This window comes from Astatotilapia calliptera, chromosome 15 (assembly GCF_964374335.1).
Source record: "Astatotilapia calliptera chromosome 15, fAstCal68.1, whole genome shotgun sequence".
Lineage (NCBI taxonomy): Eukaryota > Metazoa > Chordata > Actinopteri > Cichliformes > Cichlidae > Astatotilapia > Astatotilapia calliptera.
Genome location: NC_137436.1, coordinates 25,992,933 through 26,007,732, shown reverse-complemented (window position 1 = coordinate 26,007,732; position 14,800 = coordinate 25,992,933). Strand labels below are relative to the sequence as shown.

The 14,800-nt window shown below is 44.5% G+C and overlaps 1 protein-coding gene and 1 pseudogene across 2 annotated transcripts in view; both read left to right on the top strand.

Annotated features, from left to right (window-relative positions):
• The window catches only part of LOC113006725 (neuromedin-B receptor), a 101,266-nt gene that overhangs the window by 15,113 nt on the left and 71,353 nt on the right, over positions 1-14,800 (top strand). The window lies entirely within an intron of this gene.
• On the top strand, positions 564-1,274 carry LOC145420657 (neuromedin-B receptor pseudogene; annotated as a pseudogene).

Here is a 14,800-nt window from a genome sequence, read left to right as displayed (position 1 = left end):
TATACATTGTTCTAAATCTGTGACATGTTCACTGCTTTACTGTTTCTTTTTCTTTGTGAGAAAAATGGAAAAAGAACTGAGGCTATCATCAAAAAGCTCAAACTGGGTGCAAGAAACATTTAAATGAAGCAAAGATAAAAACTGGACTGAATATAAAACATGTTTCAGTTTGGTCTTTTCCAGCCTGGCAGCTCGGTGAAATAAACCTGCTCTGAGCTGAGATTCTTATGAAATCAAAACAAACGAGATTAATATGAAGGAATATTTTTACTGAGGTGAATTAAAAACAGGCTTAAAAACTAAAATATTAAAATGATTCCGTTTGAGTGAAATCTGAGGCTGTCTGCACTCATGGATTTCATTTAAATTCCAGATCAACTTAGTAGAAATAAAAAGATCAATCTCAAATTTTCAGGAAGAAATCCTTGGGGGGGGGGAAAATTTTCAAATGATAATGGAAGATTAAAACATGAGCCCGGGTCTCACCTCAAACTTTCGCCCCCCCCCCCCCCCCCCCCCCCCCGACTGCGGGTGTGAGAGAGGGGGGGGGGGAGAGACAGCGGTGCCTCCCCCCTCTTTACGCGCGTCAGCTTCCTCTCTGCCTTCAGAAGCTTCTCGGAGGAGCAGCTATTGGAAAACTTTTCCGTCTCTCTGGTCGTTGGTGCCGGTGTGGACCCCCCTACGCCCACACACCCCAACACCGTCACACACACACCCCTGCTGTCTCTGCGGCTTTACGCGCGAGCTTCCCTTTGCGCAAAAGCTGTCGACCCTGGCGTGGAGTGCTCCTCCGTGCGCACTCATGGATGACGAGTTCCTCTCGAACCTTCCCGGGGAGGCTCTGAGCCCCAACTCCACGGAGGTACCCGGCCCGTGGTCGTCCGCGGACGGCGCGGAGACCGTACACTTCGTGGTGCGCTGCGTGATGACCTCCGTGTATATTCTGATCATCGTCGTGGGTCTGCTGGGCAACATCACGCTGGTGAAGATCTTCATCACGAACAGCGCCATGAGGAGCGTGCCCAACATCTTCATCTCCAGCCTGGCGGCGGGAGACCTGCTGCTGCTGGTCACCTGCGTGCCCGTGGACGCCTTCCGCTACTTCTCCGAGGAGTGGGTGTTCGGAGAGGCGGCGTGCAAACTCATCCCCGTCATCCAGCTCACCTCGGTCGGGGTGTCGGTGTTCACGCTCACTGCGCTCAGCGCTGACAGGTAGGAGAATCACGGGGGCCAAAATCACAGAGCTACAGTGTGACACCAGCAGTGCCACTCTGGTCCTTCACGGCACTGCGTGAAACTGTTAAACTCAATGATTCAAATTTGAAGCAGTTTTTAGTGTCAAATGAAAAATGAGGAGGTTAAAATGAAAGCACCTGTTACAGCTGATAGTTTTACGGAGCATATAACGCCAGCAGGCTGAGCGGAAGGTGTAGCACGTTATTAAACATGTTCTGTTTCATGCTTGGTCGATATTTCAGAGGTAAGGTCGCACAGTCAGATTGAATCCATCACACTCACGGTTGAAGCTGGCAGAAAAACCACACACTGAACTTTTTAAATGTGATTCACAGGAGATGAAAACTGCCAGATGTGCTGATTGATTTAAAGCATGCGAGCTCTCTCAGACTTTGGCTTCAATGTCCTCACACCCCTGTAAGAACCCTGACAGCCGTCTATCGCCTCGCGGTCATCTCCACTTTTAGGGCGGATCGGTCCGCCGGCTGCTGCAGGACTCTGTGCTCTGACTGTGATCGCACGGATGAGGTGCAGCTCTCCAATGTAACCTGATTAGTGTGCAGCAGCTGAATGAATCTGAAAAAGCATTGCACACTTTCTCATTGTGGGAAAATATTAGTGAGTCATCTAATTAGCCTGCGATGTTCAGCGATGATGTTCTGTGGGAGCAGACGTCATTAGATTAAACTGCTGTAAAATGACTGCATGTGAATGTGCCATTTATCTGGAACTGCAGACAAAGAGCCTCTGGAGCCTTGTGTGCATGAATGTAGCCGCTTTAAGCTGATTTGTGGCACAGCATTGATGAGTGTTAGATAATGTCCGAGAAATGAAGGAAACTCTGAGGATGAGAAAAAGCTTGGCAGGACTGCAGCGGAGAGGCGTGGAAGAGGCGCTCTTAACCTTTTAATGAGTTTTAATGAGTTTCACCCTCAGCGAATGAAACTGTTTGACAAAGTGCAGAAAACCACTGTCAGCAGTTTAAAATCAGACCATCAGAGTTTCTCACTGAGACTTTCAGAAACTCTGAGGTGTTGCAGATAAGCTTGGTGGGTGTGCTTGGCTGACTGGATCAATAATCAGTGACTGCTGTTTGACTTTTAAGGCCAGACGTTTTGTTATCTTTGATAATTCGGTGCTCTTCCTCCTTAAAACTCACAGTAATTGTGGTTTTACTGTAGAGCTGAATGTGACACAGACTCAGAGCAGCAGGTTCTCTCTCCAAGTTCCATCTCGTGACCTTGGCGTGTTGGAGATGTGGCATCGACCCACGTTAAGTCTCTCTCCAGACATTACAGGCAGCTCATGACTGATTCGGCTTCAGCGTTTAAAACCTGCAGTCTGGACCAGACTGAAGACATGTTGGTGGTTACTTATGTTTCTTTATATTAATTTAATATTATTACAAGATAATGATGAGATGAATACTTGGCTGCCTCAGAATCAGTTTCATATCATTCAGTGTTTTCTTGAACTCATTCATTTTCTGCATGTTTCCATCTCCACTGTTGCACTCTGAGCTCCTTTCCCCTTTAATTTCTTTTCACCTTCATTTCTTCACTCCCTCTGTGGAATTAACCCAGCAGACTCAGACTCTGTGGGGTTTGTTGTAATTGAGTCAGACTTGTTTTTAGGAAGTGTGGACGTTTCTGGGAGAGCCTTAGCTGTCAGTTCATCCAGTGTTTTTGAGTTTTTGGGCCTTCTCGTTGGGTCGTTTAAATTTCCTATAGGAATCCGAGTTTGTTTAATGCTTAGAGTTTAATTCTTGATTTTTCCCTGTTTAGTTATCACACTTCCTGTTTTACTTTAGTTTTGCTTCGGCTCGTCTTCTGTGATTCAGTTCAGCTGTGTTTCGTTTTTCCACTAGTCTCCACTTCCCTGATTGGCCCTGTGTGTACACAGTCGCTGGCTGTTCTCCTGGTTTCCAGCCCTCATGTATTTTCAAGTTTAAGGTTTCAGTTAATTCACAGTTTTTGAACTTTATGTTTGACTGTTTGGATATTTTAAAAATTCATTTACTGACTTGCTTTAAGTTAACCTGTTTGCCTGCCCGAGAGTCTGCATTTGGTCCTTCTCTCTGCAAAACGTGATGTGACTGATATATTAATAGTGATGATATTGGCTGATATTAACTGTTTGCAGACACTACATTGATAATTGCTGATAAGCGACAGTAAAAAAGTAAAGAAGAGATGCTGAAACATCCTTCAGCCATGACGCTGACGTTTCCTAAAATGCTTGAGACACGACTGTGGCGTGGGTGTGGTCTCTGGCCAGCTGCAGAGGAGGGGTGACGCAGTGAGCTCCCGGGGCGGTGCAGGGGCGGGGTGAACAGGTGTGCTGGGGATCTGTCAGTGATTGTCTCTCTTTATATGTTGGCAGTGACAGTCGGAGGAGGAGAGCGGACGTGACAGCAGTGAGACAGAGCGGTGTCTGTCCCAGTACAAAACCACAGTATTAAATAAAAGTTCTGCTGTCGTAATATTCGCTCCGGCTTATGTTTCTTGGGTCCAACATTACAACGACCAAAACACTGACCTTAAACTGGATTAATAAATTTTCTCATAAATAACCACACATAACAAATGTGAAGGAAATCTTTTGGTTGACATATTTGACTTTCGTGGGCAATCGTGGTTCAGGGGGTTGGGAAGCTCATTTTGTCATCGGAAGGTTGCTGGTTCGATCCTCATCTCTGTCTGTCTGTCTTGGTCGTTGTGTCCTTGGGTAAGACGCTTCACCTACTGGTGTTGACCAGAGGGGCCGATGGTGCGACATGGCAGCCTCGCTTCTGTCAGTCTGCCCCAGGGCAGCTGTGGCCACAACTGTAGCTTGCCTCCACCAGTGTGTGAATGAATGGTGGAATTATAATGTAAAGTGCTTTCAGGGTCTTGAAAAGTGCTAACAAATGCAATCCATTATTATTATTAAATCAGCCAGTACCTTCAGACTCAGCTGGGCTATACGTTTTTGTGTATTCTTGATGGTTTGCTATACGATAAGGACTCTGGGATGTTTGGGCAGTCTTCAGCTGCTGGCAGAGCTGGCTCAGATCACAGTGAAGCTTACAGCAGTGAGGATCCACACACACAGAAACAGCTCTGCCCCTCACAGTGGTTCATTCTGGACATTAAATATGAATGACCACTGACACGTTTAAGGTCCGAGCCCAGCCTGTTATTCAGGTCTATGCACAGGTGTGTGTGGGTTGTACATGTTTAGTGTGATTTATAAGAAGGAGGAGAGACAGGGATGAGCAGCAGCTGACAAGAAGGAATCAGAAAAGTCTGATTAAAAAGCTGAATGTGGTGGAAAGATGAGGTGAGAGAGAGCGTAGAAGGAAATGAGATCGAGGTCATCAGAAACAGCCAGAGTGTGGGTTTATTCCCACACATATTCCCACTCGACATAATGCACATTTACACCACGTTGAACATTTCTTATGTTCGCCATTCATAAAAATTTAACCAGCAAAGGTTAAGTGCATTGTGCCGCATTAAATTTTAATCAGGTAACAACACGACATAGAGCCAGAGCGCACAGCGTCTGTCATGTGGAGCGATTTCATGTAAGATGTCAGGCTTCACGCTGAGATGTTTGGAAGTATTGTGGGTTCAAGCACAAGCTGTAAGTGTGGGTTTAGTTAACAGGTTAACAACACAACCCACCAGCTTCATCCGTCCTGCAGGTGGAGTCATGGAATGGTTTGCATCAGGACCATCAGGAGCAGCAGCAACATTACTGCTGGACTGAGATCGGTGAGTGTGGAGAACACCAGAGTGCCGCGAACTCATCTCCGTGTTCAGGAAACCCGTTTGAGATGATCTGCAACACGATGTGTTATCCTGCAGGAAGCAGCCATCACTGTGGTCATACAGGGAGGGGTGTGGTGACTGACAACACTCAGGCGGGCGGTGGTGTTTAAATGATGCTCAGCTGTAAAAGTCTCAGTGACTCCATCACACCACCATCAGCCGGAACGACCGATCCAAGGCAGAATGGATCCACACTGTTTACACCTGACCCCACCTTCCGATCACGACAGCAGAAATGGAGGCTCATCAGACCAACATTACTCCGGTCTTGTGTTGTTCAGTTTCCTGCTCTTAGGTGACAGCAGTGACACCTGGTGTGGTCTTCTGCCGCTTTGACGTCTGACATGTTGTGCATTCACAGATGCCCTTCTGCATACGTTGGTCTTAACAAGTGTTTTTGAGTTCCCTCTTCCTTCCTATCAGCTCGCAGCAGTCTGGCCATTCTCATCCAACCTTAGACTTCAGTTCCTCTTTTTTCCTCTTTTTGCTGCTGGGTCTGAACAGGTCACCTGTATGTGCCAGAATATACTGATTTGCTGCCATCCTATTGGCTGATTAGATATTTGCACTAATGAGCAGGTGAACAGGTGTAGGTAATGAAGCGTATAAAGGCTGTGTTACATGGGTGGAGGTAGGGCAGGTGGAGGCTAGGGTTCAGGTGTGTTGGAGTTGGCTGTCACAGTGTGCAGAGGCAAATTGTGTGGAGTGCGAATAGTGGACCCAGGTGCAGACAAACCAAAGCATAGAAACAAACTTAATGGGAACTAATGGGAACTCAAAACAAGCCATTTATTGTAGGCTGGACAAAGGTACAAAGCAAAAGGCAAAGGCAAGACTAACAATAAACTAAACTGGGTGAGCTAAATAAAAAAAACCAAAACAAGAACATGGACCTAGAACCTGATATGAGAAAACTGAACCATAAGGACTTCACATGAATTCATGACCTGGAAACGAAGCAGACAATCTGACAAGAAATGACTGAAAACACACAGACTAAATACACACAGGAGGTGATCAGGGGAAGTGGAAACACATGGGGAAACAGCTGAGGCTAATCTGACATAACGAGACAAAGGAAGCAAAGCTGACTACACTGACACAGGACACAGACTTTCAAAAAACAGCATGGAACGATGTAGGCATGATAACACAAGCTGGAAGAAAAGAAACATGACAGACTAACGAAGAAGACCTAAGTGAAGGATAACTAGACTAGACTTAAGGCAACCAAATGTTAATCCTATTACTTACCGTATTTCAAGGAATAACTTAAGAACTCAAAATGTAAACTGAAAACGCTGGGTCAGAGTCCCAGGATTATGACAGTGTGTTTGCTTTGTGTTGGGAAAACTGGGTCAGCTGCAGGAACAGATTATGGTTTGGGGTGAAACACTCTTTGGCTCACTGGAAGAGCTGGGAGTGAATGGTGATCAGGTACTGAAGGTTTGGACAAACTCATGCCACAGGAATGAAAACAGGCTCTTGAGATCTAGACTGGAAAATCTGCTGAGAGCTACAGTTTACTTGGACTCCATAAAATAAACGTAAAAATCTGCTGTCACATAAGCAGGAGCACTGCTTTTAAGAGAAGAAGAAGAAGAATAGCTCTTTATTGTCATTGTTACAAAAACAATGAAAGGCAGTTTGGCATCTCTCCATGTGTCTGAAGTACACAGTCGCATAAGTATTTACACAATAACACAGGCAAATTTACATTTACACAAGAAAGATATGTACAAGTTATACATACACCTGAATACATACGGATACGCCCATGCATACATACACGCACATACATACATATATGCATGCGTACATACGTACACACACATATTTCCACATACACGCTTACACACACACATACATGCCATTCGAGGAGCAGGTGCACTGTGAGGTGCAGTGTGATCAGTGATATTGCACATCGAGTGTGTGTGTGGGGGGTGATATTGCACATTGAGGCGGGGGGGAGGGGGGGTGCTGTTGCAACTATAATAAATACAGTTTAAAGAGGTAGGGATGTTGGTTGCATTAAAGTATACATAGAAATACAGTTTATAAATAAAGTGTAATGTCCATGTGTGTTGGCAGTGCAGTTGAGGGTGGAGGTAGGGCAGTTGAGGGTGGAGGTAGGGCAGTTGAACCAGAGTGTGGTGCAACAGTAAGTCAGAACGCTCTCGATGGTGGAGTGGTAGAAGTTTACTAGCAGTCTCTGGGGTAACTGGGCCTGACGCAGTTTCCTGAGAAAGTACAGCCTTTGTTGTGCTGTCCCTACCTGGTGGGAAATGTTTGTGGACCAGGTAACGTCGGCCGAGATGTGGACTCCGAGGAACTTAAAGTTTTCTAGAGTGCTCAGATCGCTTTGTTCTTCTGAAGTCCTTGGTCTTGGCTGTATTCAGATGCAGGTTGTTGTTTTCACACCATTGCTTCAGATGCTGAACCTCCTCTCTGTAGGCTGATTCATTGTTGTTGTCAAACACTCATGGGTGAAAAGTGCGTATAAGAGGGGACTGAGGACACACCCCTGTGGGACACCTACGTGCAGAGTGAGGGTGGAGGAGGTGTGCGCTCCCATTCTGACGTCCTGGGGTCTGTTGCTCAGTAAGTCCAAGTCCAGCTGCACAGTGAGCTGCTGAGTCCTAAGTTGCTTAGTTTATTAACCAGTTTGTGGGATTGAACTGTATTGAAGGCAGAGCTGAAATCCACAAATAGCATTCTCACATAGGTGTTACTACTGTCTAGATGTGTGAGGGTTGAGTGAAGAGCTGTTATTATGGCATCCTCTGTCGACCTGTTTGCCCTGTATGCAAACTATAGATCGAGGTTTGCAGGGATGGCAGCTTTAATGTGTGTCATGATGAGTTGCTTTAAAGCCCGGCTGTCAGCAGCGCTGCAGTGTGATGAGATATTAGACAAATGCAAACAGCTGAGCAAACAGAGCTGGCCTTCTGAAGTTCTCAAAAGCATTTCCATTTTCATCGATAAATACTTCAGCAGTAGCTACTACACCACCTCCTCTCCCTGTAAATCCTGTCGTGGCTGTCCTCTGACGGGTGGAGCTATGCGGCTGCTGTCCCTGCGCTTCAGAGGAGAACAACTTTTTAATTTATGCTCTCAGCGACGTATATGTGTGTGTGTGCATGTGTGTGTGTGTGTGTATGCAGGCTCCAACACTGCTTCCTTTCACCGTGAAACATGTTATTTCCTTTCCGCTCGTCATCTCATTACTCCTGCCCAGCGATCACTCCGAGCCTGAACAACGCAGAGAAACCAATCTGATGATGCATGAAACACTCCTTTAATTATCTCCTAACGGCCTAATTCTCTGTGAAATCTTCTGCCCTCTGACTCACTTCAACCCGCCGTGATGAGATAAAGCAGAGAGTTATCTGTGCTTTGAATCCAAGGTCAGCTCCGTCTGGAAACAAACAAGAAAACGCCAGAACCACGATGCGTTTGGGGACGTAAACCAAAGCTGACAGCCACATCTCCCTGCGGGCGCAACAGGGACTAATGGGCTTCTGAAGTGAAATTCAATTTGCCCACGACATTTATAAACCACATAAAGCAGCGTAACATCCAATAAAGTGTATGAGCTGGACCGCAGGCAGGTATGAGAGAAGCTTGGATTTTCAGATAAGTGCGAATAAAGTTAAAATGTAGTCTTAGATCGATACAACAAGCAGGATCTTGCTCTGTAGAGCTTGGCACGTGAACTCCTCTAAAATCCAGTAAACCCACATTTCCAGTTGTCTGAGAACTGCCAGACTGATAAAAGGCTTTTGATATTGAATGACGTTCATCAGTCTTGCAGTGGTCATCACTCTGCTGATCAGAGTTCGTCTAGTGGACAAACTCGTACTTGTTGTTTCATTTGGGACCTGTGAGAGTTTATCAATTCTCATTCACACCTATCACCTTTTTAATCACACTGCACCTCGCCAAGGTGCTCATTTTACAGACCTTTCAAGTCCATTTTTGGGGGGTACAGTACTGTGCAAAAGTCTTGAACCACCATGATTTCTTTATATTTTGCAAGAAAAACAGAAACAGGCGCAGCAATTATTGAAACATGGAAACACAACCAATCAGATGCTTTTCACATGTTACTGCATAGTGGATTCAAATCTGATGGTACTTTTCATGTGTTCATGATTCATCAGTTTATCAAAGAGCTCCAACACCACTGACTGACATGCAGCTGAAACCATGACAGGGCCTCCACCTTGTCTCACAGACGGCTGTAGACTCTCACCGTTGGACCTCACTTTAGTTTTAGCCGCCAAAAACCTGTTGTTTGGTCGTTTTTGATTGGATGTGACACAGTAAAAAATGATGAGCTGGGAGTGACAGAGTGCTTTCACTAATGTGATAACCTGCTACATATACTGTGACACTGCAGGGGCTCTTATGAAATAATTGTTTTATGACCCACACCTCTGTCTAAAATCTCACTCTGTGCGGGTGACAGGTTTGAGTCCGGGCATCGCACCTGCTGGATCTTCATTTGGTTTTGAGGTATGTTAAACAGGTTATGAATCGATCATGTGCTTGGTGGTTAAATGTTAATGGAAAGTGTGGGAAATGTATGAATTGATGCTGTGTCATACGTCACACTCTGCGAGCCGTGCACACGAGGCCATCTGTATGTGAAAAAGTGGATTCTTTTTAATCCAGCTTACATTTCACTTGATGAGATGAAGGCAGCGCTGAGCGCTGAGTGAGTCAGAGAGAAAGTGAAAGTGAACAGAGGGAAACACCAGCGTTTGCTTTAGAAGTGGCCGTCAGTCCAAACTGGGATCATAAATTGCCACTTGAACAGATGAATGAAGTCAACTTTCAGCTCAAATATGCTGCTACTTACAACTTATTCTGGTTTTAATTATTCACTGTGAGCTCAGAACAGATGGTTAGTTTTACATCAGCATCCTAATATTCTGCACAGCACTTTTATTTTTCACCACTTTCTTTGCTTTTAGTGTCCAAAATTTACTCTGAGACATTAAAAAGTTTCATTCGAAGCCGTGAGGCGGTGTCACAGTTCTGCAGAACTGTGACTTGCTTTTGCTCTAGCATCACCGTTAGAACTTTTTCTATCAGCCTCGGCTGATTTACTGCCACTTAACTAATGATAGATTTAGATACACAAAAGCAGCATCGAGGTCGACAGTAAGCACGTTCAGGCCCTCATTCACAGACAGTTAGTGCCTCTTTAACCAAGCATGACTGATCTTTGCAGGGGTGTTTTCAGGATCTTAGGTTTATGCATATAATGCAATTGGTCTGACACTTAAACATGCAGGGTGGTGTTAAATAATTTAAATCAAATCACCATGTTCTCCCAAACATAACCAATAGATGAAAAGAGAAACATGGAAGGAAGAAAACAAACTGCATGAGGTGAGCCATAGTCTTCTGGTTCACCCTGTGATGCATCCATCATTCCAGTCCCACTGAAATGAGGTGCATCACAAGTCATTTAAAAAGCTTTAATGGTAAACTAGTCTCTCAGGGAAATCTAGGAAAATATTTCTGTGCTCTTCATCAGCATCATGAGCTTGCCTTGCAGTTTCAGCAACCTGTGTTTTAACTGCTATGCATTTGGTCTGATCACGCTGTGTGTGCATATGTGATGCTTTTAAAGACCCGAGCCAACAGCAGAAACTGAAGCACAAACAGAAATACTTCTGCTCTGATTGAAGGTCACGGATCTCGAGTACATGCGTGTCTGTGTGTGCTTGTCTTGTACAGTCAAGGTAAAGGTCAGTACTTTATGTGAAATGCATGGGACCAGATCAAGTCTGCAGAATGGTAATGCAGCTGGAATCCTCTTTAAATCCATTTGACCTTTGCATGCAAACTCAGAAGAAGAAAGGAAACAGGAGCAGATGTACATTAATACAGCATCAGGCTGTCGGAGGAGGTCTGTCTTCACTCTCTGTTTATCTGTTGACTTTGGTGTTTGCATGTTTTGTGGATCCATCCAACATTAATAATCAAAAGGAAAGAAAAGGATTTCCAACACCTTGCTTCAGCCTCTGTTTTTTTCTGTGTAAACTTTGGTAAATGTTTCTGAAGCTGTGCTCATGCTTTCCCAAAGGTACCTGAAGCTATCCACACAGCTGTTCCCGATATCTGCAGGATATCTACAGATGTCTACAGAAGCGTGCAGGAGGCCAAATATGCACGAGTCAAGGAAGACTGAGATCTTGTTGCACTGTTCATTGAGTATCACAGGCCTCAGTCACACAGGCAAGGAGACCTATCTGTCTCCAACCATCGACTGTAATGGAAAGACGCGTGTTTGCCTGACTATCCTGCAGTCGTTGTATGAAACTGGTTGCAAAGAGGCATGCACTGCTACACTGGAAGCCTCCCTGTGACTGCTGCCATCCCTAACAGATTGCTATAACTGCCAGACTTTCTGTAGGCCTTCGTGACTGAGGCACTGAATGGTGATTATACTCTGTTGTAGATGCAGACAGTTCACCTGAGGAGCAGAGCTGCTCTCTGGACAAGTCTGTGTAGCTGCAAAAAACTGATAGGCACGTGGACATCCACTCGTTGTTTGATGATGACCTCAGCAGACCCAAAGATGCAACTACCTGATTGTACCTTCATCCTACTATGGTTTATGGGTTTGTACCATCTATCACACCAGCATTGTACACTTTAGAGGGACTGCTTAACTACTTAACGAACTTATCACGTTTTTTTTTAATTCAACCTAAATATAGAAGCAATAATGGTGATAAAATAAGTAAAATCTATAATTTGGCTATACACAGACTCCAGTTACTGCACTTTAAATCTAAAAGTAATGGCATAAATAATGTGGTCCAATAATAATAATCCATCCATCCATCCATCCATCCATCCATCCATCCATCCATCCATCCATCCATCTGTCCAATAATAAGCTCTATGAGGTCCATTTGTGTAGAATTTGCCTATAGGGACAGAGTGAAGCAGACGGCAGATTTTATATGAAATCTATGAATATTTTAGGTCCTAGAAATGGTTGTCATGCAGTATGGGTGTTTTCTGATGTGATTAATAATTTCCTAAAACGCGTGGGTACAAAAATGGTTTAGTTTAGGTTTGGAGAATGTGGTGATCATCTCACTGACCACAGATCGCTCTGTTTTGGATATTCTCTTTAAAAAACTGTTGAAACAACTGAAGGTGACTTGGACTAAATGAATGAATAATTTCCTTCGATGACGTGAAAGGAAGCCTCTGTAATCAGAAGCCCTGCAGGGGCTCCTGTTCCCGTTTATTTACCAGCAGACGCGGTCGTCGTCCCTCTGAAACACCATGATATCAGCATGTTAACTGGAAACTCATTTCCTGATCGCACAGCTGCGAGTAGTGATCCAGCTGTGTGTCTGACCCTGATGGCCTCTAATGAGCCCCTAACGAGCCTAAAGGCCACTAACGAGCTCATAATGGCTCCTAACTCGCCTGAAGGTCCTTGAAGAGGATAACAAGCCTAATGCATAATTAGCATGGTGATTGGAGTGGCTATTGGAGCCTAGATCGTTTCCCGTCAAGATGATGCACAGAAGTACCCCCTTCAATCCTCAAACCTATGAGGCGATCGGTGCCGGGGGCCCAAACTCTTCAACAGAAAGCTGGTCAGAGGCTGTAAAGCTCTGAACATCGCAGTATGTGAGAACACATTAAAAACTAGTTGTTTTTTTTCCCTCAGCCTGTCTGTTGCCAACACTCAGAGGCAGAAACCTTTGCTGGTTTTAGGTCCTCATTATCAGGCAACCTTTCATTTAGCATGGACGATTGAAGAAATGTCAAGGCTTCACCGAGCAGCCATCCACAGAGCTCTGTGTACATCCAACCCTACCAAACGTCCATGCACTCCTGCAGGAACGTCTTTGACATCTGACTGGTTTACAGAGCTCTCAGGGTCCTCCCCCCTTTAGCACATAAATGTGAAGTTCTGTGGTGGATTTTGGAGAAACTATACCATGTGTCAGCTGGAAATGCAGTGTGCATGCATAATAGTTCACAGGTGTTCACCTGGCAGGTCAGCCTCCTCATTTTTTGTCATGTACACAAGCAAATTCCATAACGTTGGAACTAGAAATCCTCTGAGTGGGAAAAAAAAAGTTTTTTTCAGGTCTGACCCTCATAAAAAATGGAGAGATCGCTGACCTTCAGCAGGACAGCCATGACAGAATATTAGACTTGATGTTTAGCTGTGTTTTCAAATGCACACAGGGAGCTGGATTTCATGCATTTATGAAGTTTTATATAAGAAACTGAACCTCAGAGGAAATCCATCTGTGAGCAGAAACAATGAACTCCCATAGCCATTGAATCTAATGCTGAATGTAATGGTAAAAACTACCCCGCCCCTTTCTAAACAGTGAACACTGGGGGGGGGGGAATGGGGTGCTAGGGCACCGTTTCCTCCCTCCAGGAATTCCTAGCAAGCTTTTGCAGTCTCTCTTTGGTGGTCCTGTAACTTAAACTCAGTACTTAAACCATGATGGGACTAATTAACGTGTAATAACATCAGCCTGATTCAGCACTGAGGGGCAAATGAGGACTGTGTCACGAGGTTTGGCTCCAGTAATGATGCAGTGATAATTACAGCACGAGAAAAAGCTCATCTATGAAAATATTAAGAAAGCTGCTTGAAAACTAACCATGGTGCAGTTTTCCAGTTTGATTCCAGGAGGAATTCTGGATTCCAAAGAATCCTTTATTAGATGCTGTGCAGCCCTTACGTAGAGGCGCCATCAATAAACAAGCTTTCGTTTTTGTGTGTAGACAGAAGATGATGGTCTGTGTTTCTTGGTGAGCGCGTGACTCTGAGCTGAAAATAAGGAGCAGCAAATGCAGAAGTCAGTAATCAAATGTCATAGCCTCCTGATAACAGAGAGCAGCCCCTGCAGCCCAGGAGGATGGGTTTGTGTGATCAAGGATTGGCAGGGAAAGAAATCAAAGCTAAGCTGAAGAGGAAGAAAGTATTTCTTTCACCCTTTGTTTGTGGATTTGATTTTTCTTTCAACCGCCTGCCACCGAAGCACCGGCAGCAGGAGTCCTGAAAAGTGGAATTAAAAAACAACAAGAGAAAATCTGCTGATCTGATTTGTGACGTGATCATAAAATCATCTGATGAAGTGGGTCAACAGTATCACGTAACTTATTCTGAAGGGTAAAAGGTCTCAGGAGAGCAAAATGCTGCTGAAGTGGAGTATTTAAGAAGTGATTAAAGTGATCTTCAGCTTGCAAGAGAAATCTTTTTCTTCCAGCCATTTCACCCAAAAAATACTCCCCCCCCCCCAAAAAAAAAGGAAAAAAAAGAAAATGTAAATAAAATTTTAATTTAAAATGTAAAACTAAAATTTCCTCCTCAGCAGACCTCCTTCCTTGTTGAGTCATTATGAGCAGAAATCCTTTTTTTCTCCTGAATTGTTGTGTTATATGTATCACATATTTCATTGTCTATCCTTTTTTGCTACTTAGCCTGACCTGTCTCCCCAATGTAAAGTTTGTATATTGTATGTATGGTCGACTAGGTCTGTCATCTCAGTTGCAGGCAACTGCAACCGACAAATAAAGCTTATCCTTATCCATCACTTCACATCCATCCAGAGATGCACGAATGAAAGTCTGACATCTTATTTTTAACCTGCCACCAGGAGGCAGATCACCTACTAATCAGAAGGTTGTTGATTCGATCCCTGGCTGCTCGAGTCTGCGTGCCGTATATCCTTGGGCAA